The 15,349-nt window shown below is 31.8% G+C and overlaps 1 non-coding gene across 1 annotated transcript; it reads right to left on the reverse strand.

Annotated features, from left to right (window-relative positions):
* Nucleotides 1-3,773: 3,773 nt before the first annotated feature.
* LOC120183171 lies at nt 3,774-3,880 on the reverse strand. The gene has a single exon (XR_005521922.1). It is a non-coding gene; the product is annotated as a small nucleolar RNA R71 (small nucleolar RNA).
* Between the last annotated feature and the right edge of the window lie 11,469 nt (nt 3,881-15,349).

The following is a 15,349-nucleotide window of genomic DNA, read 5'->3' on the forward strand; positions in this document are numbered from 1 at the left end:
AACAGTTGTCAAACCACTAAATACATCGTTTCAAGAAGATTCAATGGATGGAAATAGAAGACTAACAGAAAAATCACCGTGAAATCTGCCTATGATACTAGAGTACATCACACCATGGGAGAAGAAGAAGCGATTGATAACTTTCTAAAATAGTTACTATTTAGGATCTTTTTATTTAGGTTTAGTTTGAACTTTAACATAATTATGATCATTTTAGTTTTATTTTAGCATATTATACATCATTAGCATAATGGGAGTGTTGTTATTTCTTGGGCTGAATTTGAAGTTTTTGCTGTGAATTGCTACTCCGATGTGATCGTGTCTGATGTTGTAGGCATTGTTATGAGCTAATGCGAGACAAAATTATTGAGTTGATTCCAATTGATGACTCACTAGGTGATTAGAGAGAATATTTTAGGATGACCAACTATCCAATTTAGATAATATCAAGGCGGAAATGAAGAAAAATAAGAATTTTCCTATTGGATGAAGAATTGACTTTTGGAGCTTATAAAAGGGGCTAGTCTTCACACCTTTCTTCTTCAATTTTCAAATTTTCTGGCCTTCATTTTATGTTTCTTCTAACACTGTAGCACTCATGGCAACTTAGACCACTTTGAGAGAGCATTAATCAAACGTGGAATAATGCACCGTGAAGGTGATAGCCGACGTTATTTGAGTTTCTTCTTTGCTTTTACTTTTGAACCCAAGAGGGAGAAACATTATTTGCTAAGTTGGATGTTATTTTTGTGGATGATGTGCTAAACTTGGATGTTATATTGTTTTTATATTTTATGAAATACATGTTTGTTTATTTTGATGTGTTAATGGATTAGGGTTGCTTGAGCTGAATATTTGGATTTGTTTTTAGAAATAAAAACTACCAATAATACATTGAGATACATGTTACATTCTATATAGCATCAATATGAGAGCATTTGGTAGCACAATTAAGATTTGTGTTCCCTAAGTGTCATGACATTTTGAGTGAGTATACTTAGGTTGAGTTATAGAAATATAATGTCTTTCATGTCATTTTAGTAATGTTGAACGCACTATTTTGCTTGTCATTGCATCATTATTAACTTGCATGTGCTTTTTAATACTTTATAATTCTTAATACCATCAACATGCTTTTTTGATTATTGTTGTAATCTCTATCATTATATTTTGATTTTTAGTATCTATCATAATTTTGTTACCATAACATTTTCACACTTTTCAATATTAGTTAAGAAATTCTATGTGTAATCACTTGTTTTTTATGAGTCCAACATTCAACACACTTGTGTTGTTCACTTACTACTTGATAATGATATGTGCATGTTATGTGTTGTGTGAATTATAAATTAAACGAAAATATGTGCTAGTATATACAATCGAACAAGTAATATAGAGTGAGTGAGTATCGTCTCCACATGGATTGGAGAAAATTAAGAGTTATGTTAAAGAACAAATCTAAATTATCTAAGTATAGTTATTGTGATGGTATGAACAAATGATAATGTCGTGACAAAATAAAATGTATGCAAATGGAATTTCAATGGTATTGTGGATGGGCGGCAAACAGAAATGTTATGGTAAAATGAGATGCAATGGAAATGTGGCAATGAAGCAGGATGAAAATGATATGTCAAATTGACATGTATGAAGTTTAACCAATTAAAAATGCAAAGACAAAAACAATTGAGAATCTGGGATTAAAATAGATAACTTGACAATCTTCACACAAACAAGCTGCAATGAGAATGATTGGTGGGGTCACTCAAAAGTCCTAAGCTTTGTTTTCTAGAATGGTCCAAACTTCTATGGCTTACTTTCTAAACAAAGTTTACTAAGATTGTCCATATGCTATCTCTAGTCAAGGAACCTGACAGATGAAAATGACATGGCAATACTTCTCGGTGTGAGCAGTAGCTTAAAGCCTATCGATTAAGTTTTACTCCTTTTAGTCATTCAGATCTTATCATTATCTCTAAGGTGGATTAGGTCTTAGATGGCAGCTAAAACCCATTGCTCATGTTGATCCTCACCTAGTTTCTCTTGAACACTAAGTATCGAACCATCTAGTTTCTCTTAACCACTAAGTAGTGCAACTAAGAAACGACTACTCTCATAACTCTTACAATCCTAAGTAATTAAATAAAATGTGCAAAGCAAATAATAACCATAAAAACTCAAACCATTCACTAAAACAAACACTTAATCATCTATAAATATCCCACACCAAATAAGGTTTAGTTCATGGTGGGGATTAGATCATCCAAAAATATCATTCATTTCATAACAACCCACAAAATATAAAGGAAAAGAAAACACAAGGGTGGAGGAAAAACTCCCAATGTGTGATGTCATTACTTTCCTCGGCCACCATAAACCACCTTATCGATACTAGCTTCTCTCAAACACTTAGCTCATCACTCACTCGATCTTGAAAATGGAGGACATCACTAAAAACATGAAAAGAAGAAGAAAAATGGAAGCTTGTAGTTATCCCTCATCCTTGCTTAGCTCAATCATTTTTCCCCCAAAAAGAATTCTCCCTCATTTTTTTGGCATCATATTTTATCTATACTAAAGGAATCTCCTAGGGTTTTGTGCCAAAATTTCATTAGTACCTTAGGTAGCATTCCTCTCACGTGAAAGGGAGTAAAAAGGTAGAAATGGTCCCCTCCTAGGTGGTAGGAAATAGGAATCACGTGTGGAATGGACATCTGGCTCTTTTATAAAAATATCTTCAGCTTTTTTTGTATTTTTCTATGCCCATAAATTCCTTTCTAGTTACCGTGGCATTTTCCTTTTGCTTCATCATCCCAAATTGCTTCGACAATTCTCCCTTTTCACCTTTTGCTTCATGAACCTGCACACATAAGACAACAATACCTTCCCCGTAAAGCAATACCATTTGCAGAATAAAATGCCACGACAATTCTTAAACCACCAAATGCAACTACATATTCCTAAATGCATATAAGACCTAAGACAACCAATAACTTAAGTGAAAAAGGCCCTATATATAGTCTTTTTACGGAGTTATCAATGCACTTGTATTAAATGTCATAGAAATATTTTTAGCATCAAGTTTTTAGTGTCGTTGTCAGGGGGAAAATGACATTACAATAGAGTTGTTTTCCTTTTGTTTTAACAAACTTTGTTTATTTTTTGTATGAAAGTTTTAGTTCAACATTGTTGGTGCATGAAACATAGTAAGAACCATGACTTAGAACCATTTGATCTCGAAATCGAGCGAATAATCGGCCCTAGAAGACAAACAAATCAGCATCAACCAAACATAGCTAACAATAGTGTTGGCAAAAATGGTTTAATTATTGCAAAATGGTGAAGATGATAATTTAGTAAATGACATTAAAGTGGTGATTTTACCTCGACAAAATATTCCAATGTATCAAAATTATTACAACATCGATCACTACAATAGGCCAATTTGAGAGCATGTTGTGTGTATATTGGATAATCCTAATCTTAGCATTGTTCGACCTGCTAACATGCTGCATTCTTTGAGTTGATGTTCCAAGTGTTACAGTCGGTGGGGAAGTATAGTGGGATGCATACTGAGGATTCAAGAGCACATTTATGAGCATTTATGGAAGTATGCGATTGTTCAATAAGGAGTGCCCGAGGAAGCTTTGAAGTTGAAATTATTCCCTTACTCTCTTTACGAAAAAGTCAAGGCATTTCTTGATTCATTGCGACCTAGAGCTATAGCATTATGTAAGTTCTCATTGTGTTTCAACCCTCCCAACACAAATGCTAAATTGAGGAATGATCTTACATGTTTCAAACAAATGGAGGACAAGAACCTTTATGAAGAATGAGAACAATTTTAGTATTTGTTGCACAAATGCCCAATGCATGCTTTCCAACTTAGACACTAATGAAGATGTTCTACAATGATCTTAACATACAAACAAGGATGGTTGTAGATAATTTTGATAATGGAGCATTGCTAGTTAAATCTTACAACAAAGCTTATGATATCTTAGAGAATATTTTCAACAATGACTACCATTATCCTAATAGAATTATTATATTGGGGAGACGTGTTGCTTCCACAATGGACAAAGATGTGCTGAAAACAATGGCCACACATGTGACAACATTGACTGAAATGATGAAGTAGATGCAAAAGCCTAGAGTATGTATGAGGTAGAATCTACATTCTATTATTTCTTATTTTTATTTTGATGATATTCATAATTTTGAGTAATATCCACAAAACTCGGAGTCTATGTGTTTTGTGAGGAATTGCAATAGGAATAAATGCCAACTCATATAGGAACACCTACAGACAATGCCAACTCATATAGGAACACCTACAATCCAAACTTTTGAAATCATCCCAAATTGAGAATTCAAAATTTAGCCAACTCCAATATGGATTTGCTATTAGACTTTAGGAATACGCGACAACACTATCAACCACAGTAACAGTAGTTGATACTACCACATCAATAGTCACATCACCAGGCAATACAACCACAATAATGCACCAACCAACTTAATTATTAAGAAAATCTTCCAACCAAGCTTAAACATCAACATCACTTAAGTCTCTACTGAAGGAGTGCATTTCAAGAAATAAAGCAACAAATAAACAAAATAAAGCTTTAATCTAAAGTTAGTCAGCATCGTTGAAAGCATTAAAGAATAATGTTAGTGAGTTGGCCAATACTTTGAGCAACATACCACAATGAGCATTGTCGAGTGACACTAAAGTTCGTAAAGAAAATGGGAAAGCTCATTACAACTAGCATTGCAAAGCCATCACGACACATAGTGGACTCCACCTTGGTGAACCAAATGATGAGAATAAAAAGAAAAAAAGATGAGAGGCCTGGACAATAATTAAAATTAAAGGAGTTAGAGGATGTGATGGAGACACCCAAATATGATGTTATGACAAAAGAGGCTAGACATAGTAGTAATTATGAAGTATTGCCACCAGTAATACCAATAAAATTGTCACCTGAATTATAATATTTGCCTTTGCAACCTAAACCAAGACCCATGTCTTCATTTCCTCAATGATTCAAGAAGACTATGAAGGACCATCAATTTTGAAAGTTCATTTATGTGCTGAAGTAATTGACAATAAACATTCCATTAATTCAAGCATTGGAGCAAAATATAAACTATGCCAAGCTTATGAAGCAAGTGTTTTCGAAGAAGTGAAGACTTGGTGAATTTGAAATTGTTGCACTTACTAAATGATGTAGTGTTATAGCTACAAGTAGATTGCCACCTAAATTAAAATATTTGGAGAGTTTTATTATTCTCTGCATTATTGATGATCAATTTATAAGTAGAACATTATGTGACTTACACGTCAACACCAATTTAATGCCTTTTTCTATTTTTAGGAAATCTGAACGTGGGGAACCAAGGCCTACCATTGTGACACTTCAACTTACTAATTGTTCCATAGTATATCCCGATAATATGGATGGATATATGCTAGTCTGAGTGGATAAGTTCATTTTCTACTGATTTTATTATTTTGAACTGCGAAACTGATAAAAATATCCCAATCATATTTAGTTGACCATTCCTTGCTATAGGTAGATTATTACTCGATGTTGAAAAGAGAGAACTTGTTATATGTCTTAATGATGAACATGATAGCTTTAATGTTTTAAATAATGTTACATACGATGATGATAATGTTGAATTTCATTTTATTAACATTATTGATATGATTGTGGAGGAACATATGGATAAATGCCAAAAACATTAATGACGTTATTAGTACTGATGTGACAATAGAGTAATACAAGGAACATGAAGAGATTGATTAGGTCAAAGGGAAATATATGCAACTCTTTGATTAATTAGAACTTCCAACTAGGTATATTAAAGTTCCTCGTCCCTCCATTGAAGAACCACCCACCTTTGAATTAAAACCTCTTCCCGATCATTTGAAGTATGCATTTCTTGTGAAAAATGAGACGTTGAATGTTTTTTTTTTGCAACAAAGCTTGACGCATCACGGGAAGAAAAATTGCTCAATGTTCTAAAGCATCACAAGAGAGCAATTGGTTTGAGTATTGCTGATATCAAAGTGTAGACACCCATTTTCACACGAAGATTGTTTCGAATTTTTAGTAGTATTCTATTATATTTATATATTATAATATATATTCACAAAGTATATTATTTATTATAGTGTATATATAATATATAGTAATATATTAAGTATATATATATATATATATATATATATATATATATATATATATATTGGCAAAAGGTTAACTTTTGCCCTTGTCTTAGACTCAATTTATTATTTTTGTCCCTAATCGTATTTTTACATCAGTTTAGCTCTCAAAGTTGATTAACTGCATCATTCTATACCTTAACCCTAACTTAAAACCTTAAATTCAAAACCATAAACCCAAAACCTTAACGTAAAATCCTAAACAATAGTAAATATTTTAAACATTGATACAATTGAGAAACTTTGAGGGCTAAATTGATGCGAAAATACGATAGGGGCAAAATGATAAATTGGGTATACTATAAGGGTAAAAATGACCATTTTACCTATAATATTTTAATATTATATATAGTATAGTATATAATATATACTAGGCTTAAATATACAAAAAGTGTCCAACCTATGCCCGTTTTTCTAATTTAGTGCCTAACGTTCTTTTCGTTCTAGTTTGGTGCTTAACATTTCATTTCGTTACTCAAAATGAATCTAACCATGATAGGTCGTTAAGTTCAGTCGTTAACCCATTAAAAATGCCATATGACATTTTTAGGGTAAAATATATAAATAAATCACCAAACTTTTAGGGCTTGCATTTTGGTCACCCCGTTTTCTTCTTCTTCTTCTCCTCTTCCTCCTCCTCCTTCATTATTTTGATTATAGACTTTGTCTCTTCATTTTTACATAGGCTATAACATAGATGTTCTTGTTACTGTTCAATCACTCTCATTGGTGATTGTTTTATTCTATGGCCGAGATCTCATGTTATTCTCTAGCTAATATTTACTAGTGTATTAGAGAGGAGCCATAGTCGTATATGCTACCCACATTTTTGATGGACTGGAGACATGGGAAACACATTTGGCTTACATCCAAGATGGTCAATTGAAGAGATCCAAAAAGTTAACCGAAACAAATGAGTTGAAAAGCTCAGAAAATTTGCTCTCTGTCATTGAAGCATGGCTGTGCTCCGAAACCAAGTCTAAGAAAAAGAAACCGTCCAACACCCCTTCCCAAGTCTAGAAGTCCTTGCCTTACGTTACTTCTCCTTTCATATCGTCGATGCACATTGCATCTTCCACTGATCTCTCTGAATCCGGTTATTTTTTCAATAATTTTTATACGATTATCAGAGTTATTTCGTAGTCGTCTACTGGCGTGTAGTCGGCCACAATAACTTTATATGCTTGTTTAGCTCATGGTTACTTAATTGGTAACTGTATATATCAATATATGTCTCTCCTTTTGGAAGCTTTGTTTGAAAGCGTGAAGGGTGAAACTGATGGCCTTTATTTTTTCAATAAGTCGATGTTGAATAGGTGCTTATGGATCTTGTTGGTTATACAATTGAAGCTCTAATCCAGCAATATGCCTTCAGAAAATTATGTTGTAATCTCATTTAAGAAGAAGAAGAAAACGGGGTGACCGAAATGCAAGTCCTAAAAGTTTGGAGATTATTTATATATTTTACCTTAAAAAATATGTCAGTTGAAATTTTTAATAGATTAACGACCAAACTTAATGACCCATCACAGTTGGACCCATTTTGAGTAACATAATTAAATACTAGCTATCAAATTAGAATAAAAAAACATTATGCTCTAAACTGAAAAAATAGACATAGATTGGACATATTTTGTATATTTAAGTCTATATATAATATATATTTAAAAACGTATATAACTTTTTTTTAAAAATATATAATATATATATTATATAATATATTATATATAGTATATTTAAAAAACATGTATATATATATATATATATATAGTATATATATTTTAAAATATGTTATAGTTTTTAAAATATATATCATATAGGCCTAGGAGTTCATTCAGTTAAAACAGTGGCCGACCGAACCGAATTAACCGAACATTGTTTTTGAAAATATAAATCAAACCGAATAAATTTTGGTTAATTCGGCTAATTTTTGAATTAACCGAAATTTTTTAAAATTTGAAATTTTTTAAAATTTTCTAAATTATATAAAAATTGAATATTTTTAATTAAAAAAATACAATTAATTTAAATAATATATAATTATAAAATAAAAATTTTATATGAATTTTTTAATTAATTAATATTGATTTAAGTTTAAAAGTTATTAGAGCCTAAATTATTAATTAGATTTTAAATAGTTTGAACTGAACCCATATGTTATATATAATATATTTAAAATTTAATTTCGGTTAATTAACTGATTTCGAGCCGAATTAACCGTTAATCGAACTCTAAAAAAATTATTAATCGTTTCCCGATCGAACTAATTCGGTGACCGACCGAATTAACCAATCTAAATCGGTTTAGTCGGTTAATTCGATTAAAACCGAAAATGATAACCCCTACCTATTGCTACTATTTATTATTTATAAATAATCCAAAAAAGCTAGCATGATCCAGCAAGCTTGGGTTACGGTTAGGGTTTTCATATCAAGCTAGGCGTCAGACATGTTCTAGCTATAAGATCAAGGCACAAACCAAAGGCCAATATTGAAAGCAAAGAAGTGTTTAAAAACCCTAAAAGCTACACCATTTGCACAACCGCCTTAGGACCATTGAATCTGGCTTGATAATCCAATGTTCCAGATTTCATCAGTAGATACTGAAGGGTCACCAGACAATCGGTTAACGGTACGTGACGACGACGTGCCAGTGAATCACTATTTCCAGGCAATTTTTAGGCCATTTTAACGAGCATAACTTTGAAAACGTTTCCAAAACACAAAATAGATCAGAATCAACGTCGAGTCGAACCAAATCAGTGGTGGAATCTCAAGGAAATAAGCAAAAATAAAACCGAAATAAAGAAATGACTATAAATCGCCATGCATGGCAAACAAATCTCAAAATTGAATCGAGAAAAAGCAACAAAATCAAAACCTAAACCATTTCCAAATCAAAATGGCAACAGATAAAAAATTAACAAGTGAACTGAGCAAAACCCCAAAACAAGCAAGAAATCATCCCTTCATGAAATCCATCAATTTTGGGATCAAATGGGATTTCAAAAATCCCATTTTCGAAGGAGGGAGATCATCCACCAAGCCTACAAAAAACCTTTCAAGAGAACAAACAAAGGAATCAACTTTGGAAAATTGAAAATACTCAAAAGGAAAAAGAAAATCGAAGGGGAAGGGGATCACTTAGCCTTTGTATACCGTTGTCGCTACAGAGAGAGGAACGTCGCTTGAGAACTCGAACGATCACTATCAAAAGGTAAAAACCGAATGTGCATGTCTAGATCTACAGGAATGGGAGTCTGATCTTGATGAGGGGGTTTGGATTTGGGATGTTAAGATGAACATTTTGAGTTAAGGGTTTAGTTTTCTGGTCACCGTAGGTGGTGGCCAGAGTGTCGTCAGTGCAGTGTTCTGGTGGGGATTTATTGGTTTCTGGGTTTTGGCTCATCGGCGAGGGGTTGATAAGAAAGGGTTTGAGAGCATTTGATGAGGACTTTTTGGAAGAGAGGTATAAAATGAAAAAACGGGGTAAAGTTTGCCTTTATAAGTAACTGGTTCAACTGGAGTCTTTGAACCACGAAAGGGATATAGGTTATTCTATTTCATGGTCCCCCGTAGTTTTATTACCTTGCATTTTAGTCATTAGATCCTTAAATTAAGCCTTTTAATTCACAATTAGGCCTTTTAATTCACAATTAGGCCTTGTAATTTTCTTTTAAATGTAATTAAGTCTATATCTTATTTTAACTATTTTTTATTGATTTCTATTAATTTATTTTACTTGTTCTTTTTTTATTCATTTGTGCTATGTTTATATTTTTAAGTATTGCTCAATTATTAATTTATAACATATGATTATGTGATTGTTTGTTCTTTAATTTGGTTAATAATTCGAGCATGATTGATCCGTAATTTAATTAATTGAAATCGATAGATTACATGACATTCATACTTATTTTTTTATATAAGTATGGTAGCCTCATTCGCATTACTCAAAAAAAATTATAATATATTAAAAGGCAATGCACACTAATTTAAATTATCGAAGAGGGTTATCTTAATCTACCTGGCTAGTTTAATTTAGTAATTTAAATAAATGAGCATCCTCCAGTGAATCTATAAAAAATATGATCACTTTTAAAATTTATCAGTAGGGTAGAAAGGAAAATATTCTCATATTTATAATTATCGAAAATGAGTCTCTCGACTCTATTCGGAGATTTAGTTTTGATGTTTATAAATATTTAAACATTCTCTATCTATCTTAAAGGCCCGATAATTTCTATAAATAAAACTTTGTTTTGTTGCATAATCTTAGGTAAATAAATATAATGATTATAATATTTCTTTTTTTCTTTCCAAATAAGGGTATGTCTCCATTCTACCTTATATTAGGTGGTGTTTTCCTTTGGTTTGAAATGGTGAAATGTTAACAATTTAACTTAAATTTTTTTAGAAGAAAATTAGTAATTCACCGCTTTAATTATATATGAGAGGGATATCAATCTACATTACATTAGGTGGTTAACTTTCTCTAGTGAAATGCACAAATCGTTAATTTATGTCTAAAATTTAATAGGTTAAATATCATTGTATTCATTTAACTAAAATATGATAATTTATTAAATTAAAATTGTGAATTTATAGATTCCATTGCAAAGGCAATAATGAATCAATTAGGATTGATTTCCAGGTGTTGTGGGGTGCTAACCTTTTTCCACATGTAATCAACTTTTGAACCTTTTTTTTAGAAAAGTAGACAAAATGTTATTTTAATAATTTTAAAATTAAATTTTATTAAAATGAAAAAAAATATTTTTGGGTGATTCAATCACACCCTAAACAAAGATTGGCGGTGACTCCTCGGACCATATTTTAAAAAAGCCTAATTTCAGTCAAAACGAACCTCTAAAACTATTTTTTGCTTTTTTGAGATGTTACGACAGCTTGACAACTCTGTTGTGGACATTAGAGAGTCGGGTCGTTAGTTTACTAATTATTGTGTTTGCAATGGAAACTATGGATTCAACTTAATTTAATTTTTGATCCCTTGGTTGTGCTTGTTTGTTTGCATTCATTTTAAATCTTAATAGCATTTGCATACGTTTAATTGTTCGAATTGGTATTTTTATTTATGGATTTAAGATTTTTAGATCATATGGTTTGAATTGATTTGTAGAGATTGTATGTTAGTGTCTGGCAAATGTTGGTAGGTTTCTCCTCATACACTGAGTGCATTTGCATGATATAAACCCTAAACCTAGGTTATCCCTTTTAAGTGGGGTAAAAGAGATACACTCGTAGGAAATGATTCTTTATTCCATGCATAGCAAGTAACATTCAAGGTCCATACTCTTTACCTTCGTGGAATATGTTTCTCCGTGTCAGGCATATGGAAGTACATCCTCTCAAATTTAACTCATTCCATACGAGCCTTTGATGGGTTTAGGATTGAGGGTCTAGCAAGCTCAAGGGGCATCGACAATGATAATTCGAGTACCTTTTATCATAGAACCAAAACCATGCATATAATGAACCATAGAAATCTACCTGGATCAAAACCATGCCGAACCCATAGGGAATTCTCGAATAAGTGTACACAAAGGAGAAATCGACCTCTATCATTTTTACTTTATTTTCACAAGCAAGCACAAACCAAGCGGCCTCTGTGGAAAAGGAATTGGTCTTATTCCTTGAGGACACGGGTTCGAGCACCATAAATACAAGGGGTGTGAGCATTCGATGTCAAAGGGTTGAGAATTATCTTTGAACATACAGTTTGCTTTACTTACCCCATATTAATAAAAAATATTTTCACAAGTAAATAGAACACGAACTAGAAATCAAGCGGCTAGAATTTATTCTCTTCCTGAGTAAAGCATAGGGGTAGAAATCACATGTGGGTAGGTTTTATCTTTACCATTATTTTCTTTATCTTATATTTATTATTTTACTAACTTATCTTCCCTCTTATACTTCTTTGGTTTTTTACAATGTTGCATCACATTAGCATACTATAAGAGGTGTTTGTCCTTGGATATTCCATCAAATTAGAAATTTTTCACAAATGAATCAATAATCCCAAAAGCATCTAGCTTCATATTCATAGGTGTGTGTTTGGTCAGAAGCAAAACAACATGAGTATGGAGATAATCCACCACTAGATTTCATGTCAGATTTGTTAAACAAGACGTATTTCAGTAGTAAGCAGATTGATTCAAAGGAGTCCCTCCTATAAAGGCAAACTCAATGGTGGCTGACGAGCTTAAAAGCCATTCATGAAGAGAATGAGACCTCGCATGATGCATAAGAGTGCTAGCAAATTGAGATGAAGTTATTCAAGCCTATACTGATCTTGTCTTGGACTATGAGTCACTTGGCCTGAAGAACGAGATTTCAGATTTAATAGAAGGGGTAAGATGTTATGCAATCAAACTATTAACGATATTTAAGATTTTTCTTTTGGATGAAAGTTGTTATATCATGGGATATTATTTGGAACAATTCCTTTTTCTTACTTTGCATTTGCACTTTGCATTTGGCATTTTAATTTATGTATCACATTAATCATTTTTGCATGCATTTATCGTGAAAACTTTATAAATGATTCATTGAAGATATTTTTGAAAGATCTAGAGATCGAACCCAAGAAAGATGGATCCCATGAACGAGATAATAATATCGATTAATAAAATAGAGAGACTTCAAATTCCTTTTAATGAATTTGATATTGTCGCTAGTAGAGTGATAACTCAAGAATTAATCAAGAAATAGGGAACAATTTGAATGGGTCATCCTGAAACAAGACAATAATAGATTATCACCAAGTCAACTTGGAGCTTTGCTACCTAAAGAATAATATGTCTTGCTTGAATTTGTTCTTGAATGTTTTTTCTCGATCATTAGATAAATGCCATTCCTTTGATTATGAGCAATGAAATATTTTTTTTTTAAATTCAGTAATATCAAATATAATGAAATGTATATTTGAATTGTGGTTATAACTTTTTGACATGTAACGAGATCAAATTCCCTAAAAAATAAGATTCATTTACCATCAACTTATCATCTTACCTTTCACCCAAAGAAACGAAGATAACATTTCCTCCACAAAATGAAGCCATCACATAATTAGGTAAGTATGAAAATAGACAAGATGGGGCATCTTTGATGCATAACATTGCAAGATCAATTAGTTTTCATAACTGTTAAGGACGTTCAGTGACGATCTTTAATTTTCACAAATGAAATGGTTGAATAGATAAATTTAGATTTGATTAGTTGCTTGGAAATTGAGCTCTAAATATGAAATTGCTCGACTTTTAATGACACTTAGACTATAAGAAGTTTTTCTTGATGATTTTAAGAAATTTTGTAATTGAAGTATTGGATAAATAATGTGATATTAATGCAAACTAATCTTAATATTGTTGATGAAATTATGTTAAAAGTACTAAGCTGATAATCTTCGGAGGTAATGTATGAAGCAACTATAGAGATAAGTCTAAGCTTTATGAAGTGAGTTTCGTTCAATTTTTCAAGTTGAAGACTTTCTAACACTTGAATCCTCTAATAAGAGGTATTAAGCTAAAGTAATGGGCTATGTCAAGGGCCCTAACTTTATTAATAGAATCAGATTTAGATCATGACACTAATGACAATTTGTTAAGATGAATCTACTAGAAAAATTAAAATTATGGACATCAAATTTAATGAATTATAACTTAATGAAGACGATAAGGCCTAAATTCTGAATTGGGAATGAGTACTAAGGGAGTTAAGAAACATCTATTATAGTCGATTACAAAAAAGAACTCAAGAAATTTGTTTTTAGATCAATATTTCTGAACTATCTTTGCTCAAGGAGTCTATGGAATTTGAACAAATAAAAGATTCCTGAGAACTTAAATAGAAATACTCTCTAGAAGTCAATTGGTAAAATGACCACATCCTATTTGAAGGCCATGCCACAATCGTGGGACATTTCAAAAACATTTACAAGGACTGGAAATTAATGGAAATCTTGATGATGAAAAAAAAAGATTAGACAAACCAAATCAAATCATATTGCCTTCCCAAACCAACCAATCGATCTTGACACTTGTCAAAAGGATATAATTTTTGAAATCAACATGTGTGATTTATTTATTTGATATTCAGTGAACTGATATTTTACTTCAATTTTTAGACATCATTTTACTTTATAAATCTTAACATACTTTGAAAAAAGACATTTTTCAAACAAGACATATTTTATCGAAGATTGACACAATAATTTTAAATAAAGTAGGGTAGCTCCGAAATCTCTTCCTCTTCCATCAATATATCTCCCACTTGGCCACAACAAAGAAGATCACACAACTCATCATAAGAAGCATACTTCACAACATTGAGTCACTTAAAAGGAGATTTGCACATGACAAAGAGGGAAACTTATTCAAGAGTTGAACTTTATGATGCTACATCTGAATGTAAACCTTGGTGGTTATAATGAGCATAAAATGATCACATCAAACATTTAAAATGGTTATTAACTTTTTTAGAAAGGTTTCGTGCAAGCAACCTGAGAACTCACAAGGAGCATTGAAGGTGCTTGACATCATCTTAAGGCAACCGAAGATTTTGTTAATTTTCCTCCCATACTAAACTGAACAACTTTACAGACATTAAAAGAGATATCCATGTGGTAGGAGTTTTCATTCAAATTTCAAATCCATCCAAAGATGTTTTTAGCCAACATATATCCATGATGAAATCCTAGCTTGTCAAAGATCCTTGTCCTATCAATGAGACCAAGGTTGAGTGAGTGTCTTAAGCTGAGAAGATAAAAGTCAATCCATTCAACCATGAGTAGAAGATTTATGGGTTGAGAGCAATGATCAAATTATTTTCTGTGAAGCAATTTCATCTGATTTATAATGATTACATTAGTGTTGGAGAAAGATCAACACAAAGAAATATGATCAATGGGAGAAGATCAAGATTAATGGAAGAAGATCGAGACTTCTCTTCAAAAATGAAAGGCCAAAAATAATATATTAACATTTTTAGGCATACTTAAGAGTATCACATTCATAATTTTACACATATATAATTTTTGCAGATCTCTGAGTCAAGTTTCAACTTCACGATGAAGGATACTTGATTCGAAAAT

This window comes from Hibiscus syriacus, unplaced genomic scaffold (genome assembly GCF_006381635.1).
Source record: "Hibiscus syriacus cultivar Baekdansim isolate YM2019G1 unplaced genomic scaffold, ASM638163v2 tig00112738_pilon, whole genome shotgun sequence".
Lineage (NCBI taxonomy): Eukaryota > Viridiplantae > Streptophyta > Magnoliopsida > Malvales > Malvaceae > Hibiscus > Hibiscus syriacus.